Raw genomic sequence first — 26,734 nt, 5'->3', positions numbered from 1 at the left:
CATGCAGGTAGACTCTTGGAATAGAACATGTTGGTTGTTGTGTGATAGATAGCGTGCCCAAGATTTATGGGGGAAATGTTCAATTGCTATAGTTATTATACTGATATTAAATTAAATGCCTTCAATATTAATTGTCCTGTATTGACTAGTAAATGTAAATGCATCAGTGGGTGGGGGTTCATGAAGTACAGTTTAACAGAGGATTTTGAATCAATTAATTAAAATAAATTGGTATAGTTAACTGGGTACCCAATGTTGAGGCAGGTAGAGGGAGGAAGGGAAGGAATTTATATGGAACAATTGCTTTTAGTAATCTATGTGTTGTGAGGAATGATTTATAGCTCTTCATTATAATACTAAGATAAAATTAAATTTATGGAGATATTGAAGGCAAAGTTCTAATTTAAAATTTATAACCTTTTTTTTTCTCTCCCCTGAGTATCTATCTCATGTTTCTTATAATATATGGACTCAGTATGACTCACTCAGAATTGTGTCACACCAAACTAGCAGTTATAGAAGGATAGTTCTGCTGCTATGATAATAATAATAATAGACATCATGATTTACAATGTACTTATACAAGCTTTCTCACTTGATCCACAAATCAATCAATCAACAAGTATTATTAATGTGATTATCACCAATTAATCACCAGTAATTACCCTGTGCTAAACACTGGGCATATGAAGAAAGGTAAAAATAGACCCTGCCCTCAAGAAGCCTACATTATAATGGGAGAACATATATAAATAGCTACATACATTGATTATATATACATACATACACACACATTCGGAGCGAGGGAGAGAGAGAGAGAGAGAGAGAGAGAGAGAGAGAGAGAGAGACACACTTAGAAGTAGGAAATAATCAACTGAGGAAAGGTTTAAGCAAGCTTTAAGAAAGATCAGGAAAGGCTTCTTGTAGATTAGAAAATGACATTTTAACTGGGACTTGAAGGAAGACAGAAAAAGCCATAGATGGAGATGGTAAGGGAGGATTCCAGGAGGGGGACGGCCAGTAAAAATGCCCAGGGTCAGGAGATGGAGTGTCTTCTGTGAGGAGCAGCAAGAACACTTGGAATTCACTTTAAAGTTCAGTACACCCTGCTTTGTGAAGATGGATCAGGAAAAGAGCTTAAATGTCTCATTTCATAGGGAAATGTCTCCATCTGGTGGATTCTTTGGGTTTTATTGCCAAAGAATATTTCTCCTAGTTTTTAAACTACCTATAAAATGGGATCTAATAAGACTCCTAACTGATTTTTTTCTTTTAGGATAATCTGGGGTAATTCAACCAGCAAACATTTGTTAAATATTTGTAATTCTATATCTTCAGGAGGTAGTGAGCTCTTCTTTCCTGGAGGTCTTGAAGGGTATTATAGAGGGAATTCTTTTTCAAGCATTAGTTCTTATAGATAGTTCCTATAGATTATCTGTTAGATGCCAACCAGACTTCTACTTTAAAACAATGTTTTATTAATCACCAATTCTGGTGTGTGCTCTTAATTATATGATATATATATATGTATATTATATATATATATGTATATGTATATATAGGAAATGAAACAAAGACAATTACCCTTCCCACAAAGAGGTTATATTGCTGTCATTGCTGGTACATCAAGTACACAAGTAAATATAATATAAAGGAGAGGTGGATGAGGACAAAGGATGGGGAGCCTAAAAGCACTCTAGAAAAACTGGTAGAGGATGAGAATAAGTCCAGCTGGTGAGGAAAGGGAGATGTATTTGAAATAGGAGTGGGAATAATAGAATGATTCATGTAAAAGGTAGTACCTGATCTGAGGTTTTAAGGAAGAAGGATTATGAAATGAAAAGAAGAGGGAGAAGAAATGCATTAGAGGCCAGTGGATGACCTCTGTGAATGCTTAGAGCAGAACAATGTCCTATTACATTCAGTGAATTACTAGTAATCTTTTTTGTATTAAATACAAAGTGTATACAAAGTAATAATATGTAGAATTTCAATAAAGATAGTGGGAAAATTTTTAACTAAGTCCAATTTCCTCTTAAATTTTTTTTAAAAATTATTTTTGTCACATAACCATTTGGTAGTATAGTAAAGTCTATGGGACCACTTCTCAGAACAATGTTTTTAAATGAATAAAATTATAACAAATAAGATGTTAAAAGAAACCAATTCTATGAAAATATAGTTATCAAAATATTTCTAAAATGTAAGTTCATGTATCCCAAGTTAAGAACTTCTGCTCTAAATGGACCTCTGGAAAAATAATTAAAAGAAACAAAATATCAATACATAAAAGAGATGATTAAAATAGATCACGATAAGGAACAAACAAAAGGAAAAAAAAAACAAAGGATCATCAAATTAATTAAATCACATTGGACCCCTGACCTAAACTCGGGTCAAACAGGAATGACCATTGTCTCCTAGATGAGGGCCTGCCCCAGCAACAGACAAATCTAGAACAATACTGCAATGTGGACACTGTCACCTGATACCTCCCAGCCCATCTGGAAATGTACAGAACTCAAAGAGGTTGGAAGCTTTGGCTGACCTTAATACTTTACACTTCTCATAAAATATCGTAGAATTTCAGAACTGAAAGCAATGTCTGCATCCACCTACTCCAACCAATAACCCACCAAACGCCCAATACCTATAGCAAAGCTAGCAAGAGGTTATTTGATTTTGCTTGAAGACCTGCAAAGAGAGGGAACCTGCTGTATCACATGGAAGCCTATTCTATTCTGGGATAGCTTGATTTAAATTTATTTCTTGGCATCTATAATCTGTAGCTCCCAAGTTTATCCTCTGGGGACAAACTGAACATATCTATATACTTTTCCACAGTATTTCATGTACTTGAAGATAGCTCTCATGCCCACCCCCATCTCTGAATATCCTCTTTTCCTAGTCTGTTTTTCTTATTCAGTTGTTCAGTTGTGTTTGACTCTTTGTGACCCTGTGGACCAATCAGAGTTTCCCAAACTTATTTGACCTACCCCCTTTTCAAAAAACATTACTCAGAAGTCCATGGAAATGTACTTTCTTTAACCCTTTAATTTTTTTTAAATTTGCATTATTTCAAAAAATATTGCTGCCCCTGGATCATTCCAGTCCCCCCATGGGGTGGTATTGTCCACTTTGGGAACCTATGGACTGTCTGTAATGTTAATGGGATATGAAGATCTTCATTAATACGCCTCATGTGGAGTCCATTAAGGGAAGCTTGTTTAGGCTTGCTTGTAGGAAGACTTTCACACCTTTTGGTACTAAGTTGACTAGTCCCTGACTCACGAGAGTTGTGATGCCTTCTGACTCTGAGAAGTGTATGTATATTCTGAGTTGGTATTTTCCTTTGTGGGTTTGCTTATGAGAAGGAACTTTTGATTCCCTGGTCAAGATTCTTAGTGGCCATATGTTCAGACCCCTGACTGCTGAGATGTAAAGTCCAGTGATGTATGTAAAGTGTATATCAGTATCACTTTGATTCAGGCAGTCAGAGCCCTATCTGTTGGTGTTTATGCTGATTTCTCTGCTTGTCTTTTCTCTGTATTTTCTCTGCCTTTATTTTCCCAACTTCCAGGGTGCTGACTTTTCCCCTGAACTAGGGAATGTAATTAAAGAAGATCATTGATCCCTTTGAAAGCTATTTTTCCTTTAAAAGCAGATTAAAGGAGCTGTCTTAGCAGGCCATTCTGGGTGTGTTAGGGTGTTTGCTTCTACACCATATCACGCCAATACTGTTCAGGGGCTTTTCTTGACAAAAATGCTGAAGTAGTTTGCCATTTCCTTCTCCAGTGGACTAAAACAAATAGAGGTTAAGTGGTTTGCCCAGGATCACACAGCTAGTAAGTGTCTGTGGCCAAATTTGAACTCAGATCTTCCTGACTCCAGGCCCAGCTCTCTATCCACTGTGCCTCTCTGACCACTGTCACATTGCCAGTCTAAACATGTACAGTTTTGATTTATTCTGATAGGGCCTTTTAGAACTCATAGGCCCATCTAAGCTTAGGTTAAATACCATCTCCTACGTGTGACCTTTCTTTATTCCTCAGATGTTAGTATTCCTCCCCAAATCATTATTTTATGCACATGTACAGACAAACATATAAAAACATATTCAAATATTATGGAGGTACAGACAGGATAACATAATATTTAGTAGCTACAACATTAAAAGAAAAGAGAGCTAAAAGAGAGCTTGGAATATTACATTCCAGGAGGCAAAAGAGTTAGGATTACAACTAAGAGTAATTTATCCATCAAAGCTGAGTATAATCTTTGGGGAGTGGGGTGGTGGGGAGGGTAGAAATGGATATTTAATTAAATAGAGAACTTTCAAACAATCCTGATAAAACACCAGAGTTTTTTTAATGACTTTCAAATATAAGATTCAAGAGAAGCATAAAAATGAAAGAAAAATCATAAGGGACTCAATGAGGTTAAACTGCTAACATTCCTACATGGGATGACATAAATAGATGATACATGAAGATAATGTACATAGCTTTTCAGAATATTATCATTATTAAGATAATTAGAAGGAGAAATCCACGTGGGAGACAGGCTGGGAGAAAGCTGGGTGCCCGAAACCGGCAGAGATCCCCAGGCCTCCCAACACAGTACGGCAGTCTGTGGGAGCGAGGAGAGGCAGCGCAGCGCCACCGGCCGTGAAAACACCCAGTCCTGACGCTTGCAAAACCCAGGAACTTGGCTTCTTGAACTTCCGGAAGACTCAATGGCCAGGTAAACGACTCTAATCCCTACCCCCCTCACCCAGAGAATTCCTCGGGGGAAAAAAAAAAAAAGAGAACTGAAACAGAGGAGAGAGTAGCGGGGCCTCACAGGACAAATACTAGAACCTCATTAGTCCCAGAGGGGAAGAGTCGGCAGGGGCCAACGCCAGGAGCCCAGACGTAATCTTGCTCCCCCAGGGGAAGCGCCAGTCATCAGCTCAAACAACAAACAGCTGAGACCATTGCTGAAAAGCAAGTGCTGGAGAGCACCCACAGGGAGTGAGACGCCAGGGAGCCAGACCCCTCCCCCACACCTCAGGAAACTGAAGGTTATAATTCTAGACTCACAACCCACAGAATAAGAAAGCTGGGACAGAAAGCCCTGAGACCCACAGATAGAATTTCATTCTAACGCCAGGAAAAGGGAAAACAACAAACATGAAGAAGAATACAAAAAAACCGAGGACAATAGATTCTTTTTATGGAGACAGGCAGGATCAAAATATCGATATGGTGGAGGATGGCAGTGACATGGTAGATACATCAGATACCTCAAAAGCTAATATGAACTGGTCTCCAGCCCAAAAAGCACTGCTGGAAGAGCTAAAGGAGGATTTTAAAAACCAAATTAGGGAGCTAAAAGAAAATATGGAAAAAAATGGAGAAAAAATCCACTGATGAAATCAAGTCCCTAAAGAATAAGATTGGCGAAATGGCTACGGAGATTCAGAATCTAGAGAGAGAAAAGGACACCCTGAGAGGTGAAATCAACCAATTGAAAATGGAGGCTCAAAAGCAAAATGTAAACACTAACTCATTTAAAATTAGACTTGAGCAAGTGGAAGCTAATGAATCTATGAGGCATCAAGAAGTAATAAAACAAAACGTAAAGAATGAAAAAATAGAAAAAAATGTGAAATATCTGATTGGCAAAACAACTGACCTGGAAAATAGATCCGGGAGAGACAATTTGAGAGTTATTGGTCTACCGGAAATCCACTATGAAAAAAGGAGCCTTGACAGTATCTTCGAAGAAATTATCAAAGACAACTGCCCAGAGGTCCTAGAACCAGAGGGCAAAATAGTCATTGAAAGAATTCACCGATCACCCCCTGAAAGAGATCCCAAACTGAAAACACCAAGAAATATTATAGCCAAATTTCAGAGCTATAAACTCAAGGAGAAAATACTGCAAGCAGCCAAAAAGAAGCAATTCAAATATCGTGGAACTACAGTCAGGATCACTCAGGATCTCTCAGCTTCCACATTAAAAGACAGGAGAAATTGGAATATGATATTCCGAAGGGCAAAGGAGCTGGGACTACAACCAAGGATCAACTTCCCAGCAAAACTAAGCATAATTTTCCAGGCAAGGCGATGGACATTCAATGAAATAAGGGAATTCCAGACCTTCCTGATGAAAAGGCCAGAACTCAATGGAAAATTTGATCTCCAAATACAAAACTCAAGAGAGACATAAAAAGGTAACCGGGGGAAAAACCCCACAAACCTCATTAACCAATAAGCTTAGGTTGTTTACATCTTTATGTGGGATTATATCATCTTATGTATGTTTTTTATGTATATATATATATATATGTATATATATATATGTATGTATGCATATACATATATAAGTCATTCTTGTGAATGGTACAACTATTACGACAAATGAAAGGGTTATACATAGGTTGTGAATGCCTGTATAAATTAACTGATGTAAAGATATAAAATATAAATAAGAGATATAAAGGGAGGGCTATGAGGGAAGTGGTAAGGAAGTAGTGGAAAAGGGTAAATTACACCAAAGGAAGTGGCAAAAAAATATAGTAGAGGGAAAGAAGGGAGGGAGAAGAGCAGTATTTGAGCTTTACTGTCATCTGATCTAGTTCAAGAAGGGAATAACATACTCTGATAAGTTTAGAAATCTAACTTGTCCTACGGGAAGTGGGAGGGAAAGGGGGGAAAAAGGGAGGGGGGAGGGCAGAAGGAAGAGGAGAAGTAGCAAGTGGGTAACGGTAAGATAAGGGAGGGGAATAAAGAGGGAGGGTTAACTGAGGAAAGCAGCGGTCAAAAGCAAAACTTTGTTGGGGAGGAGAAGGGGAAAGGGAGAAATAAAAGCATAAACAGGGGGAATTAGGATGGAGAAAAAGACACAGATAGAAATCATAACCCTGAACGTGCAGGGGATGAACATTCTCACAAAACAGAAGCAGATAGCAGAATGGATTAAAAACCATAATCCTACAATATGCTGTTTACAAGAAACGCATCTGAAACAGGGGGATACACATAGGGTTAAGGTAAAAGGCTGGAGTAAAATATATTGTGCCTCAGCTAAAGTAAAAAAAGCAGGTGTAGCAATCGTAATCTCAGACAAAGCAAAAGTAAAGATAGATCTAATTAAAAGAGATAAGGAAGGACGTTATATCCTGCTAAAAGGAACCATAAACAATGAAGCAATATCATTGCTTAACATGTATGCACCAAGTGGTAAGGCATACAAATTCTTAGAGGAGAGGTTAAGGGAGTTACAGGAATAAATAGACAGCAAAACTATAATATTGGGAGACCTCAACCTCCCCCTTTCTGAACTTGATAAATCTAACCTCAAAATAAATAAGAAAAAAGTTAAGGAGGTAAACAGAATTTTAGAAAAGGCACATATGATAGACCTCTGGAGAAAACTGAATGGGGATAAAAAGGAATATACTTTCTTCTCAAAAGTACATGGCACATACTCAAAAATTGACCATGTACTAGGGCATAAAAACCTCACAATCCAGTGCAGAAAAGCAGAAGTAGTCAATGCATCCTTTTCAGATCATGATGCAATAAGAATCATTTTTAATAAAGTACCATGGAAAAATAAGCTAAAAACTAATTGGAAACTAAATAATTTAATTCTAAAGAGTGAGTGGGCCAAAGAACAAATCAGAGAAACAATTAATAATTTCATTCAAGAGAATGACAATAATGAAACAACATACCAAAACCTATGGGATGCAGCAAAAGCAGTTCTTAGGGGAAGTTTTATATCTCTAAATGCCTACATGAATAAAATAGGGAAAGAGGAGATCAATGATCTGGGCATACAGCTGAAAAAGCTAGAAAAAGAGCAAATTGAAAACCCCCAATTAAATACCAAATTAGAAATACTGAAAATCAAAGGAGAGATTAATAAAATTGAAACCAAGAAAACTATTGAATTAATAAATAAAACAAAGAGTTGGTTTTATGAAAAAACCAATAAAATTGACAAACCTTTGGCCAATTTGATTAAAAAAAAGAAAGAAGAAAATCAAATTACCAGTATAAAAAATGAAAAGGGTGAGGTCACCTCTAATGAAGAGGAAATCAAAACTATAATTAGGAATTATTTTGCCCAACTGTATGCCCATAAATTTGACAACCTTAGAGATATGGATGAATATCTACAAAAACATAAACTGCCCAGACTAACAGAGAAGGAAGTGAAATTTCTTAATGACCCCATATCAGAAAAAGAAATTGAGCAGGCCATCAACGAACTCCCTAGGAAAAAATCTCCAGGGCCAGATGGTTTTACATGTGAATTCTATCAAACATTTAAAGAACAACTAATTCCTATACTTTGTAGACTATTTGGGAAAATAGGTGAAGAAGGAGTCCTACCAAATTCTTTTTATGACACAAATATGGTACTAATACCCAAACCAGGTAGAGTTAAAACAGAGAAAGAAAATTATAGACCAATTTCTCTAATGAATATTGATGCAAAAATTTTAAATAAAATATTAGCAAAAAGATTGCAGCAACTCATTACGAGAATAATACACTATGACCAGGTAGGATTTATTCCAGGAATGCAAGGCTGGTTCAATATTAGGAAAACTATTGGCATAATTGACCATATCAACAACAAAACTAGCAGAAACCATATGATCATCTCAATAGATGCAGAAAAAGCCTTTGACAAAGTACAACACCCATTCCTATTAAAAACACTAGAAAGCATAGGAATAAGTGTAACCTTCCTCAAAATTATAAATAGCATCTACCTAAAACCATCAACAAGCATTATTTGTAATGGGGATAAACTAGCTGCATTCCCAATAAGATCAGGGGTGAAACAAGGATGTCCATTATCACCCCTATTATTCAATTTGGTACTAGAAACAGTAGCTGTAGCAATAAGAGAAGAAAAAGAAATTGAAGGAATTAGAATAGGAAAAGAAGAAACTAAATTATCACTTTTTGCAGATGATATGATGATTTATCTAGAGAATCCTAGAGAATCAAGTAAAAAACTACTTGAAATAATAAACAACTTTAGCAAAGTTGCAGGATATAAAATAAACCCACATAAATCCTCAGCATTCCTATACATTACTGACAAAGCCCAACAGCAAGAGATAGAAAGAGAAATTCCATTCAAAGTTACTGAAGGCACTATAAAATATTTGGGAGTCTATTTGCCAAGACAAACCCAGGGCCTATATGAACATCACTATGAAACACTTTTCACGCGAATAAAATCAGATCTAAATAAATGGAGAAATATCAGTTGCTCATGGTTAGGCCGAGCTAATATAATAAAAATGACAATTCTACCTAAATTAATCTATCTATTCAGTGCCATACCAATCAAACTACCAAAAATTTTTTTTACTGAGCTGGACAAAATAATGACAATATTCATTTGGAAAAACAAGAGGTATAGAGTATCTAGGCTATTAATGAAAAGACATGCTAGAGATGGTGGTTTAGCCACGCCAGATATTAAACTGTACTACACAGCAGCAGTCATCAAAACTGCCTGGTACTGGTTAAGAAACAGGGGTGTGGATCAGTGGAATAGGATAGGTACACAAGTAGGTGAAATCAACAAGTTTAGCAATCTACTCTTTGATAAACCCAAAGAGGCCAGTTTCTGGGCTAATAATTCACTATTTCACAAAAACTGTTGGGAAAATTGGAAAATGGTAGGGCAAAAACTGGGCATAGACCAATATCTTACACCATATACCAAAATAAAGTCAAAATGGGTTCATGATTTAGGAGTAAAAGTTGATACTCTAAGCAATTTGGGAAAGCAAGGAATAGTTTACTTATCAGATTTGTGGAAAAGTAAAGAATTCATGACCCAACAAGAGATAGAGAGCATTACAAAATGCAAAATGGATAATTTTGATTATGTCAAATTGAAATGTTTTTGTACAAAAAAAGCCAATGCAACAAGAATTAGGAGGGAAGCAGAAAATTGGGAGAAAATCTTTGCAACTAGTATCTCTGATAAAGGCCTCACCTCTAAAATATACAGGGAGCTGAGCCAAATATATAGGAATACAAGCCATTCCCCAATTGAGAAATGGTCAAAGGATATGAACAGGCAGTTTTCAGAGGAAGAAATTAAAGCTTCTACAGGCATATGGAAAAATGCTCTGGATCGCTGCTGATTAGAGAAATGCAAATCAAAACAATTCTTAGATACCACATCTCTCCTGTCAGATTGGCTAAAATAACAAATCAGGAGAATGATAAATGCTGGAAAGGATGTGGGGAAATTGGAACATTGTTGCATTGCTGGTGGAGTTGTGAGCTGATCCAGCCATTTTGGAGGGCGGTGTGGAACTATGCCCAAAGGGCTATAGAAATGTTCATACCCTTTGACCCAGCAATACCACTTCTAGGGTTGTATCCCAAAGAAATCACGCAAGCGGGAAAAGGACCCATACGTACAAGAATATTTATAGCAGCTCTCTTTGTGGTAGCCAAGAATTGGAAAGCAAAGGGATGCCCATCAATTGGGGAATGGCTGAACAAGCTGTGGTATATGAAGGTGATGGAATACTATTGTGCCATAAGAAATGGGGATGATGCAGACTTCATAACAACCTGGAAAAACCTACATGACATAATGCTGAGTGAGCGGAGCAGAGCCAGGAAAACTTTGTGCAGAGCCACAGATATGTGGATTCCGTGAGGACCAACCCTGACATACTGCGCTTTTCTCAGCAACCTAAGGGGCAAGGACAACTCCAGGGGACTCACGATGGAGAATGCTATCTTCATTGAGACAAAGAACTGCGAAGTTTGAATACAGACTGAGGCACACTACATGCTCGCCTTTTCTGCTTCTCTTGTTTTTGTTTTTGGGTTTTGTTTTTTTTTTGGTTCTGTTTCTTCTTTCTCATGATTCATTCCATTGGTCAAAATTCTTCTCCATGACTTGACTAGTGCATAAATTAATTCAATGCAAAGTCATTCATGACAGTTATATGAGACTCCATGCCATCTTGGGGAGGGAGGGGGAAGGGAGGGGAGAAAATCTGGAACTCAAAACTATGGAGAACTGTGTGTGGTAAACCAAAAATAAATAAAGAAATTTATAATAAAAAATAAATAAATAAATAAAAAGATAATTAGAAGGACTTTACATAGGCAAAGGGCACAGGAGTGAGTTGATTATGTTAAAGAAGATTAAAAAAAATGAATGGGTGAGAAAGAAGGATGCTCTAAGAGAAAGGGGGAGGGAAAAGAAGAATAGGGAAAATTATCTGATGTAGAAGGAACATTCAAGGAAGAGCTTTTACAGTGGAAAGGAAAATGATAGGGAGTGGGCAACATGTGAATCTGACCGTTATCTGAATTGGTTCAAAGAAGAAAGAATTATATAGATAAAGAGACACTGGTTGGTTCATTGTTGTCTTTCATTCTCAAAGAAGACCAAAATTACATAACTGTTAGAGTCAAGTTATAATGTGTCTGACTGTGGCTGATCAGACCAACATGAGCAAGGAATGCTCCACCACAGGTCAGGCACAAGTAGTCCATGTGAATATTTGGGGTGGATTCTCTAAATTTGCCCATTTTGCATTTCTTTTTGCCCTACTTCAATTCTGCTTTGCCCATTGAGCACAGTGACTTCTTTGATTTGGGCACACCATGTTGGGCAGTCCTGTGCCAGTGTCTCCCATGTCACACAATCAGTTCCGAAGCTCTTAAGAGAGACCTCGAGAATGACCTTGTATTTCTTCTTCTGACCACTATGTGTACACTTGCCCTGTGTGAGTTCACTATAAAATAAAAAAAAAAGATTCAAAAGATTGCAGAGAGATAGATGGTAGATAAATATAGATATAGATATACACACATATATACATACACTCAGTTGGGAATAGAAATTATCTAACCCTACATGGAGGTAAGAAGGAAAGGGGAGAAAAGAAAGGGAATGATAAAACAGTGATAAAACTTTGAAGAAAACTGAATGAGAATAAAAAGAATTATACCTTTTTCTCAGCTGTATGCTACCCCCTCAAAATATTGCCCATGTATTAGGGCAATGAAAAACTCACAACCAAATACAGAAAAGCAGAAATATTAAATTTACCTTTTCCTGCAGACCACAGTGCAAAAGAATTACATTCAATAAACGGTTGTAAAAGAATAGATTAAAAATTAATTGGAAATGAAATAACCTACTTTTAAAAAAAGGAATGGGTCAAAAAGCAATAGGTACAGTCAATAATTTTATTAATGAGAATGACAGCAATGAGGCAATATAGCAAAATTTATGGGATGCAGCCAAAGGAATCCTCAGGGTAAAAATTATATCTTTAAATAAAAAAAATAAAGGAGAGAATCTTAGAGAATCAACTAAAAAAACTAGTTGAAACAGTTGAAAACTTTAGCAAAGTTGAAGGATGTAAACCCACATAAGTCATTACATTTTTATATATTATGAACAAAGTCCAGCAGTAAGAAATAGAGAAATTCAATTAAAATAATGATAGACAATATAAAATAACTAGGAGTCCATCTGCCAAGACGTTTGTCAATAACTACATGAACACACATTTTTTCACACAAAGTCAGATCTAAGCAATCGGAAAAAAAAATCACTTATGGGTAGGTTGAGCCAATATAATAAAAATTACATGTCTACCTAAGTCAACTTACTTGTTCAGTTATCATACCAAACTGCCACAGAATTATTTTACAAAGCTAGAAAAAATAATACCAAAATTCATTTGGAAGAACAAAAGGTCAAGGATATCAAGGGACTCAATGAAGAAAATATATGAAGAAAGGTGGTTTAAAGTAGTAATTATCAAAACAATATGATACCGACTAAGAAATAGAGTGGTAGATGAGTGAAATAGATTAGGTACACAATGCACAGCAGTAAATTACAGTAATCTACTGTTTGTTAAACATAAAGATCCAAGTTATGGGGTAAGAATTAACCATTGTAAAAAAAAAAGAGCTGGGAAAATTGGAAAACAGTATGGCAGAAACCAGGCATAGACCAACAGCTTACACCATACACAAAAACAAAGTCAAAATGACTAAGTTATTTAGACATAAAGGGTCATATCATAAGGAAATTGGGGATCACAGAATAATTTACCTGTCAGGTCTGCAGGTAGGGGGAAGAGTTTATGATCACACAAGAGATAGAGAGGATAATGGCAAGTAGAGTGGATAATTTTTATTATATGAAATTAAAAAGGTTTTACATAAACAAACCAATGCCACCAAAAGCTAGAAGGAAAGCAGGAAATTAAAGAAAAAAATCTTACAGTAAATTTCACTGATAAAGACCCCATTTCTCAAATATATAGGGAAATGAGCCAAATTTATAAAAATAAGGATCATTCTCCAGTTGTTAAGTGCTCAAAAGATATGAACAAGCAGTTTTCAGAAAGAGAAATCAAAGCTATGAAATCACATGAAAAAATACTCTAAATCACTATTGAGTATAGAAATTAAATTTGAATAATTCTGAGGTAAAACCAGACACATATCAGAGTGACTAACAAGACAGAAAAGGAAAATTATACATGCTGGTGTGGGCGTGAAAAAATAGGTACACTATCGGTGGAGTTATGAACTGGTCCAACCATTCTGGACAACAATTTAGAACTATGTTCAATGGGATATAATACTATGCACAACCATTGACCCAGCAACACCGCTACTAGGTCTTTATGCCAAAGAGATCAAATAAAAGTGAGATAGAACTACATGTAAAAAATATTTTAACAGATCTTTTTGTGGTGCCAAATGATTGCAAGCTGAGGGGATGTTCATCAATTGGGGAGTGTCTGAGCAAGTTGTAGTGCATGGCTGTAGTGGAATATTATTGTATTATAAGAAGTTAGGTGTAGGACAGCTTCAGAAAAACCTGAAATGACTTACATAAACTGAAGAAAAGTGAAGTGAGCAGATCCAGGATAATATGTATACATTAATAGCAATATTCTTAATATCAACTGTGAATAACTTAGCATTTCTCAGCAATGCAATGATCAAAGAAAATCCCAGGACTCATAATTAAAAATGCCATCCACCTGTCATCCAATGGCCAAGTCCATGTAATCCTCTGAAGTTGTAGGGAAATTTGCTGACACCTATTTAAATACTTGTTAACTATTGTGGGGACTGGGGCAGGGAGTGGAGATATGGATGGGTCAGCTAGGTGGCACAGAAGATAAAGCACTAGGACTGGAGTCAGGAAAGCTCCTCTTTTTGAACTCAAATCTAGCTTCAGATGTTTACCAGCTGTGTGACGCTGGGCAAGTAACTTAACCCTATTTACCTCAGTTTCCTCATCTGAAAAAAAATGTGTGGCAGAAGGAAACGGCAAACCACTCCAGTGTCTTTGCCAAGATAACCCCAATTGGGGTCAGAAAGAGCAAGACATCACTGCAATGACTCAAAAACAACAACAAATACATATATATATATATATATATATATATATATATATACATATATACATATATATGTATGTATATATGTGTGTGTGTGTATATATATATATATATATATATATATATATATAAATTATGAACGCTTAGTTGTACTTATTTCTAATTTTTTTTGGGGGGTGGGGGGTTGAGTTTTTTTTATTATCACTTAATCAATGTTCATTCATCAGGCACCTGCCATGTACCAGGAACTGTGTTAAGTATTAGAAATACAAAGACAAATTTTCTATTCAACTCTGGTATTTTCACAGAAGAAGCTTGAAAGTTCTCTATTTTATTGAAAATCCATATTTTGCCTTGGAGCATGATACTCAATTTGGCTGGGTAGGTGATTCTAGGTTTTAATCCTACCTCCATTGACCTCCAGAATATCATATTCCAAGCCCTTCGATCTCTTAATGTAGAAGCTGCTAGATGTTGGGTTATTCTGATTGTGTTTCCACAATACTCAAATTGTTTCTTTCTGGCTGCTTGCAGTACTTTCTCCTTGATGTGGGAGCTCTGGAATTTGGCGACAATATTCCTAGGAGATTTCTTTTTGGGATCTATTTGAGGAGGCGATCGGTGGATTCTTTCAATTTTTATTTTGCCCTGTGGCTCTAGAATATGAGGGCAGTTCTCCTTGATAATTTCTTGAAAGATGATATCTAGTCTCTTTTTTCGATCATGGCTTTCAAGTAGTCCAATAATTTTTAAATTATCTCTCCTGGATCTATTTTCAAGGTCAGTGGTTTTTCCGATGAGATATTTCACATTGTCTTCCATTTTTTCATTCCTTTGGTTCTGTTTTATAATATCCTGATTTCTCATAAAGTCACTAGCTTCCACTTACTCCAATCTAATTTTTAAGGTAGTATTTTCTTCAGTGCTCTTTTGGACCTCCTTTTCCATTTGGCTAATTCTGCCTTTCAAGGCATTCTTCTCCTCATTGGCTTTTTGGAGCTCTTTTGCCATTTGAGTTAATCTATTTTTTAAGGTGTTGTTTTCTTCAGTGTATTTTTCACTATTTTTTTGGGTCTCCTTTAGCAAGTCATTGACTTGTCTTTCATGGTTTTCTTGCATCCTTCTCATTTCTCTTCCCAGTTTTTCCTCTACTTCTCTAACTTCCTTTTCGCAAATCCTTTTTGAGCTCTTCCATGGCCTGGGACCAGTTCATGTTTTTCTTGGAGGCTTTTGGTGTAGGCTCTTGCACTTTGTTGACTTCTTTAGGCTGTATGTTTGACTTTCGAACACAAGAATCAAGAAATGGTAAACAAGAAAGAGAAATAATAAGGGACTTACTAATGTTGAACTGTTTTGTTTACATTCCTACATAGAAAGATGATGTGTATGATTCATGAGACCTCAATATCATAGTAGCTGAAAGGAATATACATATATACATATACACACACACACACACACACACACACACACACACACACACATATATATATATGTTCATGTATATATATAAGCAAATTTGCATGTATATATATATGTGTGTGTATATATATATTATATTTATATATATATATATATATATATATATATATATATATATATATATATATATATAAAGAGAGAAAGAAAGAAAGAGAGCAGACACAGGGTGAGTTGAAGATGAAGGGAAGATATCTAAAGAAATAAAATCAAATTAAGGGATGAGAGAGGAATATATTGAGAGAGGGAGATAGGGAGAGGTAGAATGGGGTGGATTATCTCGCATAAAGGCGGCAAGAAGAAGCAGTTCTATGGGAGGAGGGGAGAGGGCAGGTGAGGGGAGAGTGAGTAAACCTTGATCTCATCAGATTTGGCCTGAGGTGGGAATACCTTACATACCCAATTGGGTATATTACTCAATAGGAAAGAAGAGGGAGGAAGATAAAAAAAAGGGGGGGATGTTGGAGGGGAGAGCAGATGGGGGTGGAGGTAATCAAAAACAAACACTTTGGAAGGGGGACAGGGTCCAGGGAGAAAATTCAATAAAGGGGGATGGGTTGGGAAGGAGCAAAATATAGTTAGTCTTTTACAACATGAGTATTGTGGAAGGGTTATACATAATGATACACATGTGGCCTATGTTGTATTGCTTGATTTCATAGGCAGGGTGGGTGGGAAGGGAAGAGGGGAGAGAATTTGGAACTCAAAGTTTTAAAAACAGATGTTCAAAAACAAAAAAAAAGTTTTTGCATGCAACTGGAAAATAAGATACACAGGCAATGGGGCGTAGAAATCTATCTTGCCCTACAAGAAAGGAAGGGAAAAGGGGATGGGAGGGGAGTGGGGTGACAGAAGGGAGGGCTGAATGGGGAACAGGGCAACCAGAATATATGCCATCTTGGAGTGGGGGGGAGGGTAAAAATGGGGAGAAAATTTTTAATTCAAACTCTTGTGAAAATCAGTGCTGAAAACTGAATATGTTAAATAAATAAATTTAAAAAAATAAAAAAAGAAATACAATGACAAAAAGGAAGCAGTCTCTTGCAATAGGAACTGACTTCCTTTTATTAAACAACATAATCAGAAATTGAAGAAGCATAAATGGACTCACAAAGACAAAAATTTCAAGCCCATGTTACCTTTTAAGCAAGGTACTATTGAAATTTTAAAGTAAGTAATTAATCTATTCATTAGATTATTTATGAAAATTATGAGAGAAGGCATCCTAACCAAACTTTGTCTAAAAACAAAATAATCCTGATAGTCAAATTAGGGAGTTGTAATTAGGAGAATAAAGACTTTAGGCCATATCACTAATAAATATTAATGCAAAAATATTGAAGACAAAGTTAGCAAAGATGTTACATAATTATATTCAATTTTTGTTCACTTTGATTAGACTGATACTTACTAGAATTATAGGGATAATTCATTGTGAGAAAAACCATGAATGAAGTAGATCATACTAGTACCAAAAACAATGAAAATCACATCATCATGCAAATCTTTGAACAAAATATAGCACTCATTTATGTACATTATTTTATTTATATACAAACACTACAAAGCACAGACTAATTGGACTTTAATATGATAAACAATATTTATCTAAATCTAAAACAGTTTATCATTTTTAACAGATAATAGACATCTTTTAAATAGTATCTATGGCATAGCAAGAACAAAAATGTTCATCATTGTTTCTATTATTTCATATAGTTCTCAATGTACTAGTGTGGTAGAAATAAAACAAAAAACAATGAGTTAACTATGAGTCAAGAAAAGATCATCTTTATTGATAGGTAGTAATAATATTTACTTGGAGAATCCTTAAGATTGAATAAGCAACAAAAATATCTGAAAAATCAGTCACTTGGTTAAAGTAGCTGGGTTTCATTGATTGACTAACAACAGGTCCCAGACAAAGCCCCACTCGGTCATTATTTCAGCCCAGGTTGGCTCAGAGTGAACGTAAATAGCAATTGTTTCTATTTTGGACAGAAACCCTGAGAGTCTTCTCCTCCTGGATTGATTTTTTTAACTAGGTTAAAAAGGCCATTCTCTGCCTCATTTCTTACCTTTAATCACTGAATGGGTATTGCCTCAGTCAAACTGGGAGCTGTTAAAGACCTAGCTTAAAAAGGCAAGGTCTCTTGCTGCATCCAGGGTCGTCTCTAGTTGTCCTGATCCATATCTGGCCATTGGACCTAGATGGCTCTGGAGGAAAAAGTGAGGCTGGTAACTTTGCATAGTCTTCCTTCACTTTCATAAAATTCATTTACATGTTATGGCATCACCTCCCTTATATCATAGTCCTCTTTGAGAGTGAAGGATAAACAACAGCTGGTTTTAAATGAAACCATGTAAATTAATCAGTGTTTCTGTATATTACTGACAAATACTAGTATGAAGGGAAAGGAAAATAAATTCGAAATAACATAAGAATGAATGAAAAAGTGTTTCATAAAACAGAAAGAGAGGAAGGCAAGGGTCATTTTAATGAGATCTAAAAAGACATCCAAGTAAACAGTAGTTCCAGAAGGTATTTAAAAACAAACAAAAAAAGGACAGCAATTAGAAGGAAAAATGAAAATATCTAAGGATAATTATATAACAATTTTTTTCAACATTAAGGACAGTGTAACAAACGCATATACTCTAATAGTAGACTCTGAATATGCCTTATAAGGTGCTAAAAATAGGACTAAAAATGATGAAATTGGGGGGAGGGAACATTATTGAATGGGGGAAACAGCCAGAATGGAGTAAGAATATAGAGGTGATCCATACTGGAAGACACGCAGTTGAAAAGTATATTAAGGATTAATATAGTGTATTTGAAGTTAAGGAAAATACTGTAGATATAAGGGGAAAATTTGCTACTGCTTCAAAAAAAGGTAGCAATGAAGACAACTGCCAACCAATATGGCTACTGTCTACACAAAATCTTTGTGTGAGCCATAGAACAATGAAATGATGGCATCCTTGCTGATAATATTAATAGGGAATAAACAGGCTTTCTTGAGCAATTTTGGAATAAAAGATTACATCTTTGCTATTTCACAACTGACTAACAGAAACAAAGATAATACAATATTACTGTACTTACTATTTGTTGATTACTAACAAGGAAAGAATATGTGATTTAGAAGAGTGAACTGCCTCCTTAAAAACTCTTTTCCAACAAGATGTTTCCCATCTACACATCAAAATACTGAAGAGTTTTTGAAAGACATTACAATAAAAGTAAGCCTGTTCATTTTCCCTCAGATCATAAATATTGGTTGATGCATAAAACTCTTGTTTTCATTTTCATTTGTTCAATCCATTTAGGAATACCACGTGAAATTATAATAGGAAAATTTCAAAACTGTATGTAGCACTTAATTCAGGGATACCACTAGTAGGCATGCATCCCAAAAATTCCAAAGAGAGAGGGAAAAGAAACAATATGTGCCAAAGTTAGTGTTTCCCTTTTCTTTGATCTCTTTGGCATACAGACCTAGTATTGGTAGTGCTGGGTCAAAGGTTATGCACAGTTTTATGACCCTTTGGGCTTGTCCAAATTGTTCTCCAGAATGTTTGGACCAGTTCACAACTCCATCAACAATTACCAATTATCACCTTAGCACAGCACCTGGCACTGTCACCCTGGTTTGTAGCTAAGAGCACTCCTATGGTAGCGAAGAACTATGAACAAAGGGAGTGACCATCAGTTGGGGAATGGGGAATGAAATTGTGGGATATGAATATAATAGACTATTATATTACTTGAAGAAAAATGATTATGAATAATTTAGGGAAAACCAAGAAGAAAATGAATCAATACACAGTGAAATAAGCTGGATCAGGAAAACAATTTATATAATGACCAAAACATAAAGGGAAACAAAATAGGGCGATGATGATTTCAGATGACAAAGGGTACAGTATGACTCTCTCTCATCTCAGCAAAAATGTTGTATAGAATTTTATGTGAATAATGAAGCCTATACTTTTTTTTCAGATATGGCCAATGTATTCATTTTTCTTCTTTATCCATACTTCTTTATTATAAGGGAGAAGTGATGAGTACCCAAAGCAGAGCCTTTAACATTTTTATTCTTCTCTAAATGAGATCCATAATTCATAAGACTTTGACATGTAGACACACAAAAAACCCAAGGGGATAAAGAATGCTTATCGTCTAGACTATGATATAAATTGAATGAACCTCTTAAAGAGTTCATCAAAACAAATAAGTATATTTGAAACAAACACTGTGAATCAATAATGGATTGACCTGAGAATTGACCTGGATGAGAGGGATGGAATAGATTGCAAACTGCTTTTGATAACCAAAACTTATCCTTGAAACAAAAGTTCAATTTCAATACCAACATCATTCTAATGTTTCATTGCTCTAAGCTGCAGAACATCACAGTCTTTGGAGAATTCAAAATGATCAGCTAAATGGCAACAAAAAGGCACCACACCATAGTAGGTATTTGCTGATGACACACAAACAAGAAATCATAACGGAAAAGAAGAAGAAAGACTTAGAGAAATTCAATGATGAAAATGAAGATGAGTTGGTTGTGTATGAAGATTAAATAATACCTAATGAATATATAATTCATTGGCATCCTTCAGATGTCAAGTAAAAGCAAGAAAGGAAGTCATCTATTATGAGTGAATATATGGAAGCATATGGACAAAAATAACAAATCCATCCATGGTTAACTTAACCATGAATAGTAATGGATGGGTATTGATCATATCACTAGAAGGCATACCCATTCTGATGCAATCTCATTTCCTTCCTGAAATTTGTATGGTATTCCACAAGATGTTTAATCTATCTGGCCTTTCTTCCTTCATCTATAACAGGACTGTCCAACCTTAGGTAATCTCAGGACAGCATTAAAATAAAATAATTATTTGAGGGCTGCACCCAAAATAAAAAAATACAGTACACTACGAGAAAGTGGGGGAACGCACATCATCAATACAACAGTCAATGTCACGAAACACAAAACAACAAAGCAACAGCACAACAGTATAGGTACATACTGACTAGTCTGCATAGTACAGACAGAATGCATCCCACAGATCAATTGAAAATTCCATGCAATATGTTCCGTCCATAATACTGCTTAAAAACAAAGAAAATTAACATCAATGAGATTATTTGTTAGTGATGGAATTAAAAAACCTAATATGCATTCCATGCAAATTATTATCTTATATTTTCCCTCATGAAAATTAAAATCCACAGGCAGGCCACATAAAATTACACTGCAGGCTGTATTTTGGACAGCACTGATCTAAAAAATAAGGTACTTTGACTATGTGAATTCTAGTATTCTGTCCTTTTTACCTGTAAAATTATCATCCTAGATAGTTTCTGTGATATCTTAGAATTCTGTTAAGTTTGCTGCTAAGCAATGACAAGAGAGATGGTTTCAGAAATACCTGAGACTCGTATGAATTGATACAAAATTAAGTGACTATAACTAACTAGAAGAACATTGTACACCGTAATAGCAATATTTTAATAATGATCAACTATGAAAGATTTCGCTAATCTGATTGATATCAAAGACAATCAAATCACAAACAAATCAAAGACAATTCCAAAGGACTCATGATGAAAAATTTTATCTATATCAGAAAGAGAACTGATGAACTCTGAGTACAGATTGAGCATTTTTTCACTTTATTTTCTTGTGTTTTATAACATGGATAATATAGAAATATATTTTGTGTGACTTAACATGTATAATTGGTATCATATTTATTATTTGCCTTCTCAATGAGTTGGAGAAGGGCTAGAAGGAGAAAAAGAATTTTGAACTCAAAATTGTTTTTAAAAATGAATATTAAGAAAAGAACTAAAAGCAATGGGAAAAAAGGAAAGATACACTGCTGTAAAACTTTTATTATTGTGGTAAAAATAATTACATTCTAAGAATCACAGAATTATTGAATATTAAGATGATAGAAATGTAGAATTTAGGAATTCTAGTATGTTAGAGTTGTGATAGTGAAGTAATAGATAACATATTTCAACCTTCCATACAATGTAAACGCTAACACCTTCTTTTTTTAAATTTACTTTATGTAGCTTTGCATATACTTTGCAACATGCTTATGTATATCCATATCATATCTACCCACCATCCCCACCCTTAAGTGGAATTCAAATTCCTTGAGCATTTAGTTTTTCCCTCTTCTTTCCTTCTTCTTCCCTCCATTGCTTAGCAGTGCTCTGCACATTAAGTATTTGCTTGATAAATATTTGTTGAATCCAATCCTATCCATGACATCACTGGTAAGTCATCATCTTAGCAATGTTCTCTGCCTTTAGTTTCAGAGTATTTACAATGTCCTGAGGAATTCTGCCAATTCCATTGCTAGCCAGCTGTGATTATTAGGAAAGGAAGTCTTATATCAATGCAAAACAGGTCTTTCTGGAATTCCCTCCTCCCATCGGCCCTAATTCTGCCCTCGGGGCCAAGCACAACAAATCAAACCTTCCTTCCATTTGATAGCCCTTCTAGTATTTAAAGAGCCATCATCCTTCTCCTAAAGGTCACCTCAAACTTATGGTGTCAACCATTGTTTTTCAAAAAGACTTTGAGATTGCTGAGAAAAATTATAGACAAATTTCCAGTGGTTTTCACAAAAGTGTGAGAGATTATGTTGATAATAACTAAAAATCACAATGAGAGACATTTTCTCACAATGCCAGTGGGCACTATCACCCTTGAATATAGTTAAGAGCTCTGAGCAATTCTCAATCTGTGCCACATCAGACTGTTCTCAGCATGCCCTTCCTCCACAGACATTGGGGAAAAATCAACTCAGTGGAGAGAGGCCATCAGCTCCCCTCCTGCTTTTCGTTATATCTGTACAAATTTTTGTTGTAGAGATGATTCTATCTGCTGGGCTCCAGAAGGGAGAGCTAGAGGTAGGCCTAGTGAATATAGGGTACAGAACACAGATTGCTGCTTGATATGAGGTAAGACTTCCAAGCAATGTCATTCTGGCTCTGAGTTTTATCATCTGCATTACTATAAGCAAGGAATTCTGCTCAATTGTAACTCAATTACCTTATCTTTGTGAGTAGGCAGGGGGTAAACATGTCCATAAATGACTGATATTACACAAAATTTTCTTTTTTTTGTAAAAGAGAAAATGATTATGATATTATAATGACAAAGCATGGCCCTAAAAAAAGAGATATGCAAATTCACCTCCCTTTCTTATTTGCTGAAGTGGTGGGCTCTTGGTATGCAATGATGCATATTATGTCAGACTTGATAAATGTGTTAGTTTTGCTAAATAATTTTCTCTCTTTTATTCTCTGTTACAAGGAAGGGTATCTGGGAAGGAAAGGGCAAAGGAATAGAATGGAAAGTGTAGATAATATAAATACGTAAAATGAATCTACAAAAATAAAACCATGGAGGACTGGATGTGTGCCATAGAAATGAAGATAAGCAAACACACTCACAATTTTAAAACAGAGGAGGGTCAATGATTATTCATTCTGTGGGCCAATGAATTTGAATTTGATTCCTGGAAAAATTCTGGAATGCATTGCTAAAAGGGATAGGTGATGAGGAGTGAATCTCCTGTAGAGTCCTACAGGATGGGCAATCATTATTGAATTGCAGTATGAACTATTAAAATGCATAAATATATTGATGAGATAGGAGACTCATTGAATCATCAGGATATAGAATTATTGTTAAGAATGTTTGTGATGAGTGAGGAAAGAATGCAGCGATCAACAAAAGTCAATAGTCAATTAAGAAAAGATAACAATGCAAAGAATATTCATTCAGAAGCCTTGGGTTCAAACCCCAACTGTGTTCTGGCTTTTGTAGACTATGTGACCTTAGGCAATTCCCTTAATCTTCCTGGGTTGAAGTTTCCTTATCTTTCAAATAGGTAGATTGGACTAAATGACTTTTAAAGTCTCTTTTATATCAAAATATATGGTCACATGATCTTATTAGAGTTACAGGTTAAGAGAATTCTACATACATTGTCATATACCTGGATTTTAGCTAGAAATTTAATGGAGTGTTTTCCTCATATTCTCATGGACAAGATGGGGAGAGGTGATGAGGTTAGGATATCACATCATCTGCAGCCAGCAGGGGACATATGGAGGGCAGAGAATCAGGAAATCCATTGGCATAAAATGTTATACAGTTACATGAATGTGGAATTAGGTGAGTTGCTGGACCAAAGAGTTATGATTGATGCCAATCAGAAAGAAGTTTATGTAGGGAACCCCAAGCTTCTGCTTCTCTCCACTTCTATTCAACATTTTTTATGGTGGCTTAAGTGACATTATGGTTAGCATGCTTATCAAGTTGATGATAGGAAGGAAGAAATGGTCACTAGCACAAAATCAAGGTTCTTGTCAGGTTGGAACACTGGGCTGAATCAAAGAATCCTTGCTTGTTGTTGTTGTTGTTGTTGTTGTGGTTGCTGCTGCTGCTGCTGCTGGTGAAAGTGGTAGTGGTGATGGTGGTGGTAGTGGCAGCGGTGGTGGTGGCGATGGTGGGGGTGGGGGTGGTATGTGTATCTGTGTATATATACATATGTTTGTGTATATGTATATAACACATACGCATTGTAAATATATATGTATATATGTTATAAATATGTGTGTGTATGTGTGTACTCAAGTTTGAGACAATATTAAACTTCTACTCACTAGATTCATCTCAGTGTTCTAATCCATTATATCTTTTTGGGGACCCAGACTCTCTCTTCCACCACATCAGTTCTACCTTCTAACTTTGCACCACCTGAAATTTAGAAAACATGCTACCTATGCCTTTATCCAAGTCAACTGATCAATCAATAGATATATTTATCACTTAATTTGTGCCAGGCACTGGGCTAGTATCTGGGAATACAATTTTTTAAGGAGATTACATAGAGAGATAGAGAGAGATAAAGCTACACACACACACACACACACACACACACACACACACACACACACACACACGTGTGTGTGTGTGCACATGTACACATATATGTGTATAATATGCATATATGTTCAAAAATGATTATATAAATATGGGATGGTGTGTTGGTAATCAAAACGGGCTCCTTAGCACTTAGTTCAACAAGTGCCCTTGAAGAGTTTGGCCTTTGTTTCCTTTGATTAATTCAGTGCCTTTGATTGAGTCTTACTAGGTGCTAAGCCCCAGGCCCAAACCCCTATTAGGTATAAAACCTTAGTAGGCGTAGATTGGCAACTAAGGTGGGGCCCAAGGTGGGGATAACTCCAGGGAGAGCCTAGTTTACATATCTGGGAGAGCAGAGGCTTTTAGACCATGTGGGTTTAAGTCCACCTCTCTGTGACGATTCTAGGTCACGTGGATGAGTCATATGTGTGGCTCACCCCTGACGCTGAAAAAGATATAAAAACCAGGGGTTGGCTGTTTGTTCTTTGGAGCTCTTTGCCACAGCAGTGGTGGTGCATGACTCTGGGCCAGCCCTTGTTCTGAGCTCCGGGCTGAACCTAGATGTTGGTAACTATGAATTGTATTGGGTCTGTCTGTTGATGTTTGTAATTTGTTTGTGTTTTGTTCTGAAGTTCAGGGTGCTGATTTCTCCCCTGAACTAAATGAATGCTGTCTGTATGCTGGATTAAAGTAAACTTGTCAACCCCTTCACCTTGCTTTCCTTAGTTAAGCAGATCAAAAAAAACCTGTGCTGTTGGCAGCTTTCCAGGTGCTGGCTGTGGGTGGATCTTAGAACCCCCACAGAAGCCAGATTGTTGAAACAGATGGGGAAAGATGGACATACAATTTGTAGTGTTAAAAGAATTTTTTATTTTAACAGACTAAAAGTTTAATATGATTTAATTGCATGCTATGGGTAGAAAAAAATGTATTAAGAGTTAGAGTTTAGAATGAAGGAAGTGATGATCCACTATAAACTCATCTGGTAGAAATTATTGAGTTCTGTGTGCCACATTGTACTAGCAAAGCAATAATCACAATATAGATGATAATTGTAAATATGCCTACATAGTTATATGTCACAAAATATAAGAAACTCTTCATATAGAACGTAGAAGTAAGCCGTGTATTCAGACACCAGAGAATCAGATCCCAAAACCAATAAGTCCGATTCCACTTAGCAGCAAATAAATGAATACACAATATCACATCAGGGAGCCAAGCTATCCCATAACCTTGCCACCCGCTGTTGGGGCCTTGCCACCAACAAACACTCACAGCACAGCCAGCATACATCTGCTCTCTCCCTTAGCTCTAATGACTCTGAGTATTTCCTGCTCCACCCCTTCCTGTTTCTCTCACTCAGCAAGCTCCTTCCATCACAAGTGACTTGGGCTTCCTGTGACATAAGCAGGTCACATGGGCCTATTAATGGGTGGGAATGATCTTCAAATTTAAATTACTATTACACACATTTTGGGAAGAAAATTTTTAAGCAGGAATATACCCAGAGACAGGGAGCCAGGACTGACTAAAAGAACATAGGCTCAAGAAAAGACTTAGGTAAACCTTCAAAGAAAACTATTATATTCTGCCTTGCATGGTGAAGAGAGATTAGAATTGTTCTGGTTGACCCCAGATAATATAATGACAACAACATTATTATCATGGTTTACAAAGTGCTTTGTATATAATATTTTCATTTGATACAAACAAAGATTCTGTGAAGTAGTCACTGTTACTATATTCAATTATTGTGAAGTAGCCACTATTAATAAATTACAATATTCCCACTTTACAGATTAGGAAACAGAAACTGAAATAGATTAAATGACATTCCCAG

The sequence above is a fragment of the Trichosurus vulpecula genome, chromosome 1 (assembly GCF_011100635.1).
Source record: "Trichosurus vulpecula isolate mTriVul1 chromosome 1, mTriVul1.pri, whole genome shotgun sequence".
In the NCBI taxonomy this organism is placed as follows: Eukaryota; Metazoa; Chordata; class Mammalia; order Diprotodontia; family Phalangeridae; genus Trichosurus; species Trichosurus vulpecula.
The sequence above is the reverse complement of the archived record's forward strand: the minus strand, read 5'-3'. Positions refer to the sequence as shown.